General features: G+C 44.7%; 1 pseudogene; it reads right to left on the bottom strand.

Moving 5' to 3' along the window:
- Positions 1–210: 210 nt before the first annotated feature.
- Positions 211–13,519, bottom strand: part of LOC115147158 (microtubule-associated serine/threonine-protein kinase 1-like) — a 166,558-nt pseudogene continuing 153,249 nt past the window's right edge.

The following is a 13,519-nucleotide window of genomic DNA, read 5'->3' as shown; positions in this document are numbered from 1 at the left end:
GGGTCAGAACTAAGTTTAGTTCATTGACTAAAACAATCAGGGTAGTTCTACCATATCCATTAGAACTGAACATACCAAGGATAAATACAAGGCCAGGCATGCCGTTTTAGTATATCTCTTCATAATCTTTATATCACAATGACACAAATAATAATGCATATATTCAGATTTTTCATGATCATTTCCTGATATCAATAAAGAAGAGAAACAGACTTTTACCATGCCTTTTTTATTTTCAGTGTTATGCAACTTTAGAAGTATAAAGATCTGTTTTAATATACATCTATGACATCCATAGAGATTTCCTTGGGCAAAATACAAAAACTCAAACATCTGTATTGTACAAATCCTAAAAGACAAACCATAGTAAGCAAGTTCATCTAATAACAGTTTCACACATAAAGGAAACTCCAAAAACAAGCAGGACAAATGTGGGACCCGACGGATGTTGAAACAGAGACATTGACCACCACACAGATAGACAGTCTAACACAACAGGGTGGCTGGATAGGTGAGGAAGTCACAGACACTACCAACACGAACATATCTCCTGTGACGTAGCCTATCGACTTGGCAAATCATTAACACAATATACAAAATATACATCCATGAAGTATTTGTAAACAAACACTGAATGTGCTATTTTTAAAGGATTTAAACATCAATCAGAAAAAAAGGCATGGGGACAAATAGACAGTCCATCATTAAAAGAAAGTGTTTTCTGATTATTTTCCATCTGTATCCACCCACTGGGCACAACGTTTTGATTTGACATTTGGTTGAGATGTCATCTAATGTGAATTCAACGTCAAATCAACAAAAAATGTCACCGTGTCATTCAATTTTGGTTAAAGTTAGGTGCAAAAAAAAATAAAAAATGAAATTCCCGTACATTGATGACTTTCTTCAAATCCAATCAGTTTTTCAACGTCATCCCATTGAATCTTTTTGGTTGAAATGGTTGACTCAACCCGCTTTTGCCCAGTGGGAAGAGCCTGTTTGATAGGGAACAACATTCTCATCTCAATCATTCTTTCTACTAACTTGTACAACTAGAAGGAAGGGCTAAGGTGTCTAACATTAAGGTGACTTTTTTTTCTCCCCCCCCAAATGTTTGACAATACATTTACAATAACTAAATGAGAAAAGTAAAACTTCAGATTCTTATTTAAAAAAATAAATCTTTACAATCAATCTCATTCGTTAGTTTCTACAATGTGCATTCGTAGGTACAGGTTACCGTTTATGTAAATATATAGCGTCCCGTTTAGTTTTTGTTTGCCTCCCTAAGATAAAGTAGATTCTCTATTGTTATGACATAGCCTACATTAGAGTAAATATTGTATAGCATATTTTGAACATCTACTTTGTGTTGGATATTTAAGGGTATGGAATCAGAAGGCCTGGTGGCTAAACTACAGGATATGCCTACATCAGTGTAAAAGAAGTCCACTGTTTTTTGATACACAAAGCCAGTATAATCACCTAAACATCAGCTGTCTAGAATATTGACTTATGTATATAAGATTTGTATACCGGTGCATTTTGTTCTTACAAAATCAGTCATTTCAAGCCTATTGTTAGCTAGACATTTAATTGGATGTTCATGTGTCTGATCTGGCACAGAAATGTAGGCTACTGCATTGCTTATGGAAAAAAGAAAAGAAAAAACAGGAGTTGAATGAAAATGACACAAAAAAAAAACAATACGAACAATGGAACACAAACTTCAGAAGATTATCTGAAATCTAATCTCTTGCAACCCTGACGTTCCCAATATATTTTCGAGACGTTTACTTGAATTTGAGCCCTTTTTTCATTTACCATACCCAAAAATGCATTTCCCATTGCATGAACATCTATCGCACGAATATAAACATAACTGGAAAACAACACCCAAATAAGATGCAGATTACTCCTTAAAAACGGACTTTCAGAAATCTCTTCCACAGTGTGGCAAACATACTTAGAATTGTTGGTTCATTCCATCAACTCATTGAGCTTGCATTCTACACATTGTCATAATAACATACATATTTTCTCAGTGAAATATTCAAATGTATTGGGCTCAGTGAAATATTCCAGTGTATTAACAATTCTTCATTATGGCAAAATCGAGATTGAACACATTCTTGGGAACCACTTGCCTCTTTCAGTTTTTTTATTTGTTTATTTTCAACTCTACATTTTTGAGGAAAAGCACAATTGCCCATTTATGCTTTATTTCTATTCAAGTAAAATTCAGAACATATCGGAACTGTTAAAATGACCATGTTAGAGAGGATGTATTTTGGATAGGTATAGATAGACATTATGTTAGCTTATTCTAGACCACAGAATTATCAAGCAGAACATATGATTCTGAAATGACATCACTGAGTATACAAACATGACATTGCAAAATATATACATACAAAACAAACGCTTATATTTCCTTAAGCCCATGTATCCCCATTTGTACAGTTAGTGTTGACATAATTACTTTCAAGATATTGCATACAAATCAAAGGTTAAGAAATGTAGAGATGTGAAAGGAATGTGAATTACAACATAACCTGCTAAGAACAGCACGTTTCTTCAATTCCCCATAACCCTAAGGCCTCATCCACTAAATATGATTCCAGAAGCGTAAGATGATTCCATATTAAATAGTTATAGGTAGTACAGAAAATAGTGTGTTTCTTCTGGGCACCGCTAACCCAAAACCAAAAAGAAAAGCTAACTTCACTTCTTGGTAATACAAAATAAAGAAAAAGCGACATAAGATAAAGTATCTAAACAAACTTGGTGATATTTGACTTCGGTATAACGAGTGTGAGTGAATGACCTGCGTCAGTATCACAACGCTTAGATGGTTGACTGGATGATGTGCCATGGCTACTGTGTTTTCAGCTCACAGAACTCTTTGAGTGGGAGTGAAATGGACATAGTTCAGTCGTCACGCATCGTAAGTCTGCTACCTTTCATGTCAGGTGCTCTCAACCCAGTGCAATTCAATTCAACCTGCCCCCTGACATATTGATTGCACATTGCACTCTGCTGTCAATTAAAAATAAAGCCCCCAATCAATCACCAGATACACATTTGACACCTTTGTTACACACAGCAGAGAACCACAAATGAGCAGCAAATCAGTCTACATTCAGTGCAAAAACATTAGACAGTTATTGTATCGACCAAGCATTCACAATCACCACCACACACACTCAGGATAACACACAAAAATCTGTCTCTCTCACGCAATATAAACACTGAAGTAACAGCTTCCCCGGTTCTCAAAGAAATAAAGGCATGATGACACTACTAACAAAAACAAAAATGTTTTATTTCTGACATATCGCAAAAGCAAAGGTGGCTGCCGTCGTATTTTTTAAATCCAGCATTTACTTCCTGTTTGCGGGGCCACGTGGCAAATCCTTCGATTGCTTGTGTCGGGCCAAGTCTTTGTCTGAACCTGTGGCTTCTTTCACCACAGCAGCCACTCTTGAAGTCTCTCTCTTGGTGTTTTTCTGTGCAGACGCTACCTCTTGAGCAGATTCCCCTTTCTTCTTGTCAGCCTGTTCTTTTCGGCTGGAGGTTACCTGCTTGTCAGAGTTAGTGACCCTGGGTTCAGCTGTGCTGAGTTTGGCCTGGGGGGTGCTGTTGCTGGGGGTGGTGGCTGCTGGCCCTGTGGCATCCACCCCACCCAGGCCCCTATAAGAGTCCAACCTAAGGCCTTCTGACCTAGGGGCCTCTTCCCTCGGCTTCCCCTGGTCCTCCCTAGAGGTCTGGACCACAGCCTCCTGTCCGGTGCTGCCGTTGGCCCTGCTTGAGAGAGTTCCACCTTTGGGTGGGTGTGCTTCTCTTCTCACTGCCGGGGCTGGCGCCACTGGTAAAGGGGCGGATTGGGAGGGAGCACTGGACCAGGTCGGAGGCTCTTTCTGGGCTTGTCGGGTTGCAGCAAAGATATGGGCTGGCTCTTTCATGACAGTGGTTGCGTTTGGGGAAAGAGTTTTGTGAGGGGGTGATTTATGTTTTGAATCTATGATTTGTCTGACAACTGTCGAAGTAGTGATTTCCTTTTGTTTTGAGTTGATTGAGGTTGAGATAGAGGTTTTCGGAGGGGCTGATTTCTGTTTTGAGTCCAGGTTATCTTTGATGACTTGGGCTGGGGTTGGGGCAAAGGTGTGGGGTTCTGGTTCTTTCTGTTTCTTTTTTGGGTCAGAGTTTTGTCTGACAACTGGAGTTAGGGCAGGAATTTGGGACAAAGATTCCTTTAGTTTGGAGACTGAACTTTCTTTGACATGGCTTTGGACTGAGGTTTTGAGTACGGGATCTTTCTGTTTTGAGTCTGGGATTTCTTTGACCATTGAGACCGAGGTTTTCTGAGATGACTCTTGCGGTTTTGAATCCAGGCTCACTTTGACGACTGGGGCTGTGGCAGGCGTTTTCGCTTCATACCTCCCCCTCTCCTCCTCTGTCTTCCCAAACGTTTGTGAAGGGAGAGGTGAGTCAGATCTTGGCTTAGTTTTGAGATTGAAGATCGTTTGTTTTGTTGAAGCGGGACTTGGTGGGGACTGTTTCACTGTCCGCACAGGACTCGTCTCTTTGATATTTACAACAGTTTGCTTTTTAGTGATGAGTATTTCTGCCTCAAGAGCTCCTTTGACCCAAGCCTTTTCAGCAGGTCTATTTGTTAAAGATAGCTGCTCTCGCTCTCCAGTCTTTGCATTGCTACCCTTCATCTTTGGTGAAGTGGGATCTTCTCTACTTTGCTTCACTACACTACTATTTGCTACCTGACTGCTAAGGGTACAAGCATATTTTCTTTGATCACACCTTTGTGTTGCTTCTGTTTTACCAGTTGCATTGTACAACATTTCTTTAGACAAAACACATTTTACATCCACTTTAGGACTTGTCTCTCTGACTTGGGTCATTCTATCTCTTCCTGCGTTTGCAGTTTGGAGTTCCTCAACAGCAGACACACTGGCAGGTTCATTGGCAGTGTTTGGAACTGGCCTGTTTCTTTGAACCGTGTCCGGATTCTGGGTTTTCTCCGTGCCATGCTGTTTTTGAGAAGCTTGACCACTTGTTCGGTTCTTATCTCCAAGACTAGGTATTGGAGCAGGGATGGACGATTGCTTTGTGGTCCCTGTCGTGGGACTGCTGGATAACATCTGCTGCTTTGACAGGTATGGAGTCTGCTCTAAAATATATTGTACGAATGTAGTGATGCTACCTGTATTCTCAGCTGGTCTTTGTTTCTCATTGCTCTGCAGGTAACTGGGCCCTGACTGACAATCTGAACTTTGCTTCACTGGTACAGCTACATGAGGGGCAGTTGTATGAACCTCCACTTTTGGGGCAGGGACGGATGGTGCAGCCTTCCTGGGATTCCCTGGCTTTGCGGCGACAACTGTATCGGATGTCTTGGAGATGTCAATGTTGTTTTGCTGTGCAGGAGCTGAAGTCTCTTGAGGAGGTGGCTCAACCTCCTCCTCCTGGTCTTCGTTGCTGACCTCCCGTATGGAGGGCGTCTTCCCGCAGTGGGAAAAGTGGGCGCTGTGGCGGGATGTCCTATGATCGTGAGCTATCATACTGGACCTGCTCTCTTGTTTCCCACCAAAGTCGGAGACCTCTGCCTTGGAGGAAGCCATAGGGGGTTCACTGTGACTAGGTCTGTCGTGTGGCATCTCACCACTGCTACTGCATTTAAACCCAGTGTTGGAAATACTAGCCTCTTTGGCAGGAACTGGGCTGCTGAGGGCCACAACAGCTGCAGGGCTTAGTATACTGGTGGGCGGGCTTTTCTGCTTGTCAGAGGGTTTGAGCAGGGGAATCAACACCTGCCGCTCAACTGGGCTTTGCAGCCATGTGGGTATCCCTATTGAGCCGGCATCGCTGTCGGCCAACTTGGAGAGGCAGGTGTCTGTTTTAGACACCCTTGGCCCGGAAAGAAGGCCAATGTCCAGGGTGCCCTCCAGGGGTTTGAGGGAGGAGACCAGACGCCCCTCCAGCTTGTATTCCGAGGAGGTCTTCCTGAGGGAGCCTTCATTGGAGGAGATGAGCTGGAGTTTCTCCACGGCGCTTCCCTCCCCCCTCCCAGAGAACATCTTGGGGTTCAGGCCCTCAGGGCTGGTGTGGACGCTGCTCATTGTACTTTTGATGTGGTCTAGAGCCAGCGCTGAGTCCAGTTGCAGACTCTTGGAACGTATGGAGCTAAAATGGAGGCTCTCATGAATGCAGGGAGAGAGCCGACACATGCCGCCGTCTTCTCGCTCCTCGAACGACAGCCTCTTTCGGGCAAATTCCATGTTGGGGGCCTTGAAATCAAGCCTGTCTGGCTTACCGCCCTCTTTGCTCTGCCTAGACAGCTGCCACTCAGGCTTCTGGGGGCTCCAGTCAGGATGGATAGAGCACAGAGACGAGTCAGCGCTATTGTCCCCTAGTGGTTCGGGGGTGCCCTCACCGGCACGTGTGTTCAGCTTCTTATATAGAACATCTTTTAGGGTGAAGCTGGCAGCTTTGCCTTCCAGTGAGACTGTATCTGAGCCTTGGCTTCTGCCCTGGCATCTTCCTCCTTCAGCACCAGATGTATCAGACTCCTGTAGAGCGTCCTGCTTCTGCAGGGATTCTCGCCTCTCTGACCAGTCCTGTTTCTTCATCACCCCCTTGGCTTTCAGTTTCTCCTTGTCCAGCTCTTCCATAGACTCCTGCCGACCCATCTTGCGGCCAACGGGCCTTTTGAGGCAGCCCTGCTCAGCCGGCCGGACCCGGGTGATGGCCGGAGGCTCGCTGGGCGTCTCCCCCACACTCTGCAGGGTGTGGTGGTCCATGTCCCCAGGATGCGCCTCCTCTCCCAGGGCCTCTTCCTGGGTCACCTCCAGGCTGTGCTTCCTGGAACACAGGTGCTTCTTGTCCCCCGTGTAGGAGGGTGACAGCTTCTCCTCCGACTGCACCCGCTGGAGGAGCGGCGAGCGGGGCGGCTCCGCACTCTTGGGCCGTACCATGTGGCGGACAATGGTGGGGGGAGAGTGCATCTTGACTGGGAAGGCCTGGGTGGTCTTGGAGATCCCCATGGTCCCATGGCTGAGTAAGGGAGATGGTGAGCGCTGCGGGGAGGTGGGCTGGGGGGTCGGAGAAGGGGTGCGGGCCAGCGGGGAAAGGGGAATGCTGCCGGCGGACTTGCGACGGCCCTGTCGGAGCCTCTGGCCCGTCAGTTTGGGGCCCAGGCCGTGGAGGGTGCTGGGACGGATGTGGCCGGAGCCTGCGGGGGAGTTTGGAGCACTGGAGCTCGGGGAGCTACTCTGAGAGGAGTTGCCACCTGAAAACACAGAGGGAAGGACGTTATTCAACTAATCATCTTTTATAGTGGAAAATATTGTACACCTTCATTTAAGAAATATTGATTGTTTCACTGATAAACACTGCTCAATTCTAAAATGTATTTTATTGTGTACATTTCATTTATTCCATCGAATGTGAACGACTGACAGTCTATCTCACCTGACTGGTTGAAGTCGGGGGTGGGTCGGACGGCTGTGGTGGGGGAGCGGGGGGACAGGCTGTGGGTAGGAGACCCTGGGAGACTCTCCCCAGAGGACAGGGAGCGGTTGAGAGAGGAGAAACTACGGCTGGTCTGCAGCAGAGGGGAGGGCTGCATGGCAAAACGCCTGAACACAGACCGCCGCCTGGAGAGAGAGGAGAGAAGACCACGTCAGTCTACCAGCATGAGGCCCAGAAACTCACGAGAATGTATTTGTGGTCTAGACTCTAGAGAGTGTCTAATCTAAGAAAACTATCCTTAAAAATGTGTTATAACTTTAAAAACAGTCCTCTCACTGTCAAATGCATTTATTTTCCGCAAACTTAACATGCGTAAATATTTGTATGAACATAACAAGATTCAACAACTGAGACATAAACTGAACAAGATCCACAGACATGTGACTAACAGAAATGTTAGTCCCTAATGTGTCCCTGAACTAAGGGGAGCCTGGATCCCAATCCAATTGAGCACGTCTGGGACCTGTTGGATCGGAGGGTGAGGGCCATTCACCCCAGAAATGTCCAGGAACTTGCAGGTGCCTGGGTGGAAGAGTGGGGTAACATCTCACAGCAAGAACCGGCAAATCTGGTGCAGTCCATGAGGAGGAGATGCACTGCAGTACTTAATGCAGCTGCAGTCCACACCAGATACTGACTGTTACTTTTGATTTTGACCCCCCCCCCCTTTGTTCAGGGGCACATTATTCCATTTCTGTTAATCACATGTCTGTGGAACTTGTTCTGTTTATGTCTCGGTTGTTGAATATTGTTATGTTCATACAAATATTTACACATGTTAAGTTTACGGAAAATAAATGCAGTTGACAGTGAGAGGACGTTTATTTATGTTTTGCTGTGTTGATGATCATTGTTCTTAAATGGTGGTATAACAATGTTTATGTTCTTGAGTAACCAATAAAACCATTCATTCAATCAAAAATGAAAGCCACAGTGAGATCTTTGGAATGAAAAACTTGACCGACAGTGGTGACGAGAGTTGTCGTTGTCTAGTAGTGACGGGGGGGAATTTTAGCACTGTTGCAAGGAGCCACAGCTACACCCTGTGGTTATAACTGTATATGACAAAACCTGAAAACACTTGCTGTACAAGCTCACTAGTGACCTCTACAGAGCACACTGTATAGAGACCTAGATCTAGTTCATTGGTTCATATCTAATAATGAAATGGTTTCTCATATAGAAAACAACAAAGCCAAACATGAAATTCTTGCCTTTCTTGCGTCTTCTCCTTCTTGGGCTTCTTGGTGCGTCGGATCATTTTGCTCCTGCAGCTGTTCCTCCTGGCAGGCCCTGTTTTGATGGAGGTGTTCTCAAACGGTGTGGTGGAGATGGCCACCTTACTGCCACTCTGGAAAGGAAGCAGATACACAGACACATAAGATAAACTGGCCCAAAATGAATTAGCTCCATTGTGAGAGTGTTACGTAAGTTAGAAACAGGGTTGGAAATAAAAAAAATAGTTGGCTGGACTACTGTAAATGAAATTACCGGTAGATAAACAGTGTGCGCTCTATCATAGAAATACCTTTAAAATATACCTTATGCTTATACGATTACGTCACTACCCTTTGTGGACAATTGTTACTAGCAGTTACAGTACATCTGATGAAAGCTTTATATCTGATTCTCTGGTTCTCTGACCTTGAGCAGCAGTTCCACCACCTCAGTGTGGACCAGGCCGTGGACCGGCTCTCCATTCACATGAGTGATGAGGTCACCAGCTTTCAGCCCCGCCTTCAGGGCCGGACCCGGGTCCTCCACATTCTAAACACATAGAAACACAGTTAGCTACTTGTATCTATCATCACTCAATAATGAGATCATATTGCAGTACAAAAACAAAACATGGTTTCCCACGGTACAGGTTTAATTGAATACAGCCACTTAACGTATTATTCAATATCCAATGACACGGATGAAAGTGACCAACAGAAATGTACTGTATTACCGGCACTTCATTAGCTATTTGACTGTGTTTGTCCCAACATGGTGAAACAACGCTGCTCTTACTAAGACCGTGTGGTAGACAGTGTAGACGTCGCGGTCGCAGGCGTACACCGGGATGGCCCGCAGCGTGAAACCAAACTTCTTCCCCGAGCTGTGGATGATGATTGGCTGCCGAGGGCAGATGACGCAGAGGGAGGAGTCTCGGCTGGGGGAGGAGTCACGAGAAGATGGGTCCGAGGAGAGGGAGTAGGGGGATATGGGGCTGGCCAGAGGGGATTCCCCGAAGATATCTGGAACAATAAGACGGACAAATAAATGTCATTATTTTGAATGATTAAAAATGGCTGTAAATATCACAAAGCATTTAAGACAACTGGAAGAATGAGAAAGACATTTCTAATGATATCTGTACCGATATGAGACACACATTAATGAAAGGCATTTTACTAGGGGAAATAATGTGGCCATTGTGACACAATCAAGAGACTAATCTGGGAATCTGCCAGATAGTGTGAAAGCTAAATAAGTGTTGCCTTAAAGTTTTTTTTGAATAGCACACTGTCAGTTTGAATTCTAAAAATTCTTCAAACCAAAAACCCAGTGGAGGTTCATTTAAAGGTAAAAACACAGACAAGGACCGCTACTGTCATTTCTATTGACCTGTTTTCCAGTGGCAATCCCCTCAGTACCCAGCTGTTCCTATAAAGCATGGGAGCCATGAATTACTGTGTCCCTGCTGGGAGTGAGCCCTTAGGGATTTACTCCCCTCCCAACAGTGGAAGGGACTCTCAGCTCACCACCGAGTTAGTGGCTACTGCGCACACAGCCACTCCATAAACTGGAGCCTCATCCCAGCAGGAGCTGTGCCAATTTCACACAGATCTTTCATCTCGGCATCTTTCATCTCTTTCACACTCCTCTCTCGAAATCCATCGCTCTAATTCTAATTATGTGCTCACGCTTACTCCTCATCCTGTCCTCTAACCTCCTCTAAATCGAAATGCTAGAGATCACAGGGGTTGTGTGTGTGTGTGTGTGTGTGTGTGTCCTCTCACCTCCAGGGATCATGAGGGAGAGGGCACTAGCTGAGACAGACTTGGAAACTTTGGCAACACCACCATGCTTATCCCCATGTCCATCGGGCTGCAGGCCGCCATGCTGCCCTCCCAGGTCCACGGGAGTCTTGGAGGAGGAGTCAGGGCTGTCTATGCCCTCATCCCTGGAAGGAAGCGGGTCCAGGTGCTCTGAGAAACTACCTACAATCAAAGCACATTAAAAACCTTGAACCATATGATAACTTTCTTTTGCTTTTGAATACCAGTTGAACCCAGTCTTAAACACCCAACATGATGCCCATATCTAGCATTATCCCTACATCTTCTACCAGCTCTAACCAGTGCTCGAGGCCCAGGCCTCCATACCAGAGAGAGTAGCCCCACTGTGCGTGCTCCCGGGGGTGGTTGCGTCAGCCTCGTCCTCTCCGACGGAGAAGGCCCCCTTGCTGGGGTCCCTCAGGACCAGGGACTCCTCATCTCCGTCCTCTGCCTCGGCCGAGATGGCAAACTTGGGGAGGAGGCCGGGGGGCGAAGGCCCATGCTAGTGCTCTCTGTGTCCGAGGATCGGGACAGGGAGTGCCTGAGGGGAGAGAATGGAAATAGGTAAATATCAACCACCCTCAGAAAAGAAACATTCAAAACATACTAGTTTACTGTATTATAATTGTTGTACTGACTAATTGGGTTATGCATTGCAAGTGTAATGGTGATGAGAACTGAATGAATAGTGAACCAAAAGATGTGTGAAGACAATAGATGGTCATTAATCAGAGTTTGAGTGTAACAGAAGGGATATTGTGAAGCGTACATTTCAGTGAACTCCGGTGTCCAGCTCAGAGAGTTCACAGTCAGAGAGCTCTCACTCTTCTTCTCCCCCGTCTCGCCCTTCTCCTCCAGCTGGCCACGGGACAGGTCCAAACTGCTGTACACCTACACACCACACAGACCGAGAGACAGACACACAGACAGAGACCTTACAGACTGTCCTCATAGAGGACTACTGTACACCTAAAGACATCACTCATAAATATATCCATTCATAGTATGAAAAAGTTGGGACAGACCTTGATACAATAGAAAACAGGCAGTGATTCCAAAATAGCGGTAGCAGCCACTGCTTAGACTGCTAGGCTGTGCACTATAAACTGGTGGGTCGTGGTGGATCACGGAACAAAAACTATTCCTCAGCCATTCTCCTGCCTTCGACGGCACATTGTTTTCAGAGGCAGAGCATACTGCAATGCAGCATAACAACGCGCACGTGTTGGCATTGTGTTCTACGTTCTCCCAAAATAGATCTGATTTGCAGCAGAACATTTATGCAAAGCTGAGACTTACATTGCATGATGTAGGGGGTTGGGGTAAAGATGCATAGCATGTCTTATGGACCAAACCAAGTCTGTTCCATATGAAATCTTACATGTTGAGTTAACACTGAAAGCATTCCAGATGTTGGTTTGGAACTACCATCCTTTTCTGTTTATGTTGATACACAATTGGCTTTCCATCATAAGGAGTGATATGGAAGTGTGCGAGCGGTGATGCCTTGAGTGAATGCTTTGTGACTTACCGAGAGAGTGAGAGAAACAGCGACAGAGCGAGAGAAAGAAAGAACACACCTTGGAGAACCTGTGAGAGCAGGAGGAGAACTGTCGTAGCTCCACATTGAAGTCTTCATCATTCGTATCCTCCTCCTCCTCCGTCTCCAGGTGATGGTACCTATCTGATCGAGCTGTGGGGGGAAAAAAACTTTACATTTTGAAGTAGCTGTATTCTATAGTATAGATTACTGTACTTTTTATTCTATAGTATAGATTACTGTACTTTAAGAGCAGGAAGTAGACTAGACTCACTGTCGAAGTAGCTGTATTCTATAGTATAGATTACTGTACTTTAAGAGCAGGAAGTAGACTAGACTCACTGTCGAGGTAGCTGTATTCTATAGTATAGATTACTGTACTTTAAGAGCAGGAAGTAGACTAGACTCACTGTCGAGGTAGCTGTATTCTATAGTATAGATTACTGTACTTTTTAAGAGCAGGAAGTAGACTAGACTCACTGTCGAAGTAGCTGTATTCTATAGTATAGATTACTGTACTTTTTATTCTATAGTATAGATTACTGTACTTTAAGAGCAGGAAGTAGACTAGACTCACTGTCGAAGTAGCTGTATTCTATAGTATAGATTACAGTACTTTTTATTCTATAGTATAGATTACTGTACTTTAAGAGCAGGAAGTAGACTAGACTCACTGTCGAAGTAGCTGTATTCTATAGTATAGATTACAGTACTTTTTATTCTATAGTATAGATTACTGTACTTTAAGAGCAGGAAGTAGACTAGACTCACTGTCGAGGTAGCTGTATTATATAGTATAGATTACTGTACTTTTTAAGAGCAGGAAGTAGACTAGACTCACTGTTGAAGTAGCTGTATTCTATAGTATAAATTACTGTACTTTTTCTTCTAAAGTATAGATTACTGTACTTTAAGAGCAGGAAGTAGACTAGACTCACTGTCGAAGTAGCTGTATTCTATAGTATAGATTACTGTACTTTAAGAGCAGGAAGTAGAATAGACTCACTGTCGAAGTAGCTGGTGTCGTCCTCTGACTCCAGCTGAGGGATGAACTCAGCCTTCTGTCTCAGCAGACTGTCCCAGTCCAGAGTGTGGAAGAACTGGTGGTGCTTCACCTCATACGCACCGCCTAAGGAAGGATGCACAAACACATTATGAACAGACACATATAACCTGACAGAGCTTGAGAGAATCTGCAGAGAAGAATGGGAGAAACTCCCAAATACAGGTGTGCCAAGCTTGCAGCGTCATACACAAGAAGGCTTGAGGCTGTAATCGCTGCAAAAGGTGCTTCAACAAAGTACTGAGTAAAGGGTCTGAATACTTATGTAAATGTGCTATGTTTTTTTTGTTTTTAGCTTTGTCATTATGGTGTATTGATGAGGGG

The sequence above is a fragment of the Oncorhynchus nerka genome, linkage group LG19 (assembly GCF_034236695.1).
Source record: "Oncorhynchus nerka isolate Pitt River linkage group LG19, Oner_Uvic_2.0, whole genome shotgun sequence".
In the NCBI taxonomy this organism is placed as follows: Eukaryota; Metazoa; Chordata; class Actinopteri; order Salmoniformes; family Salmonidae; genus Oncorhynchus; species Oncorhynchus nerka.
The sequence above is the reverse complement of the archived record's forward strand: the minus strand, read 5'-3'. Positions and strand labels throughout refer to the sequence as shown.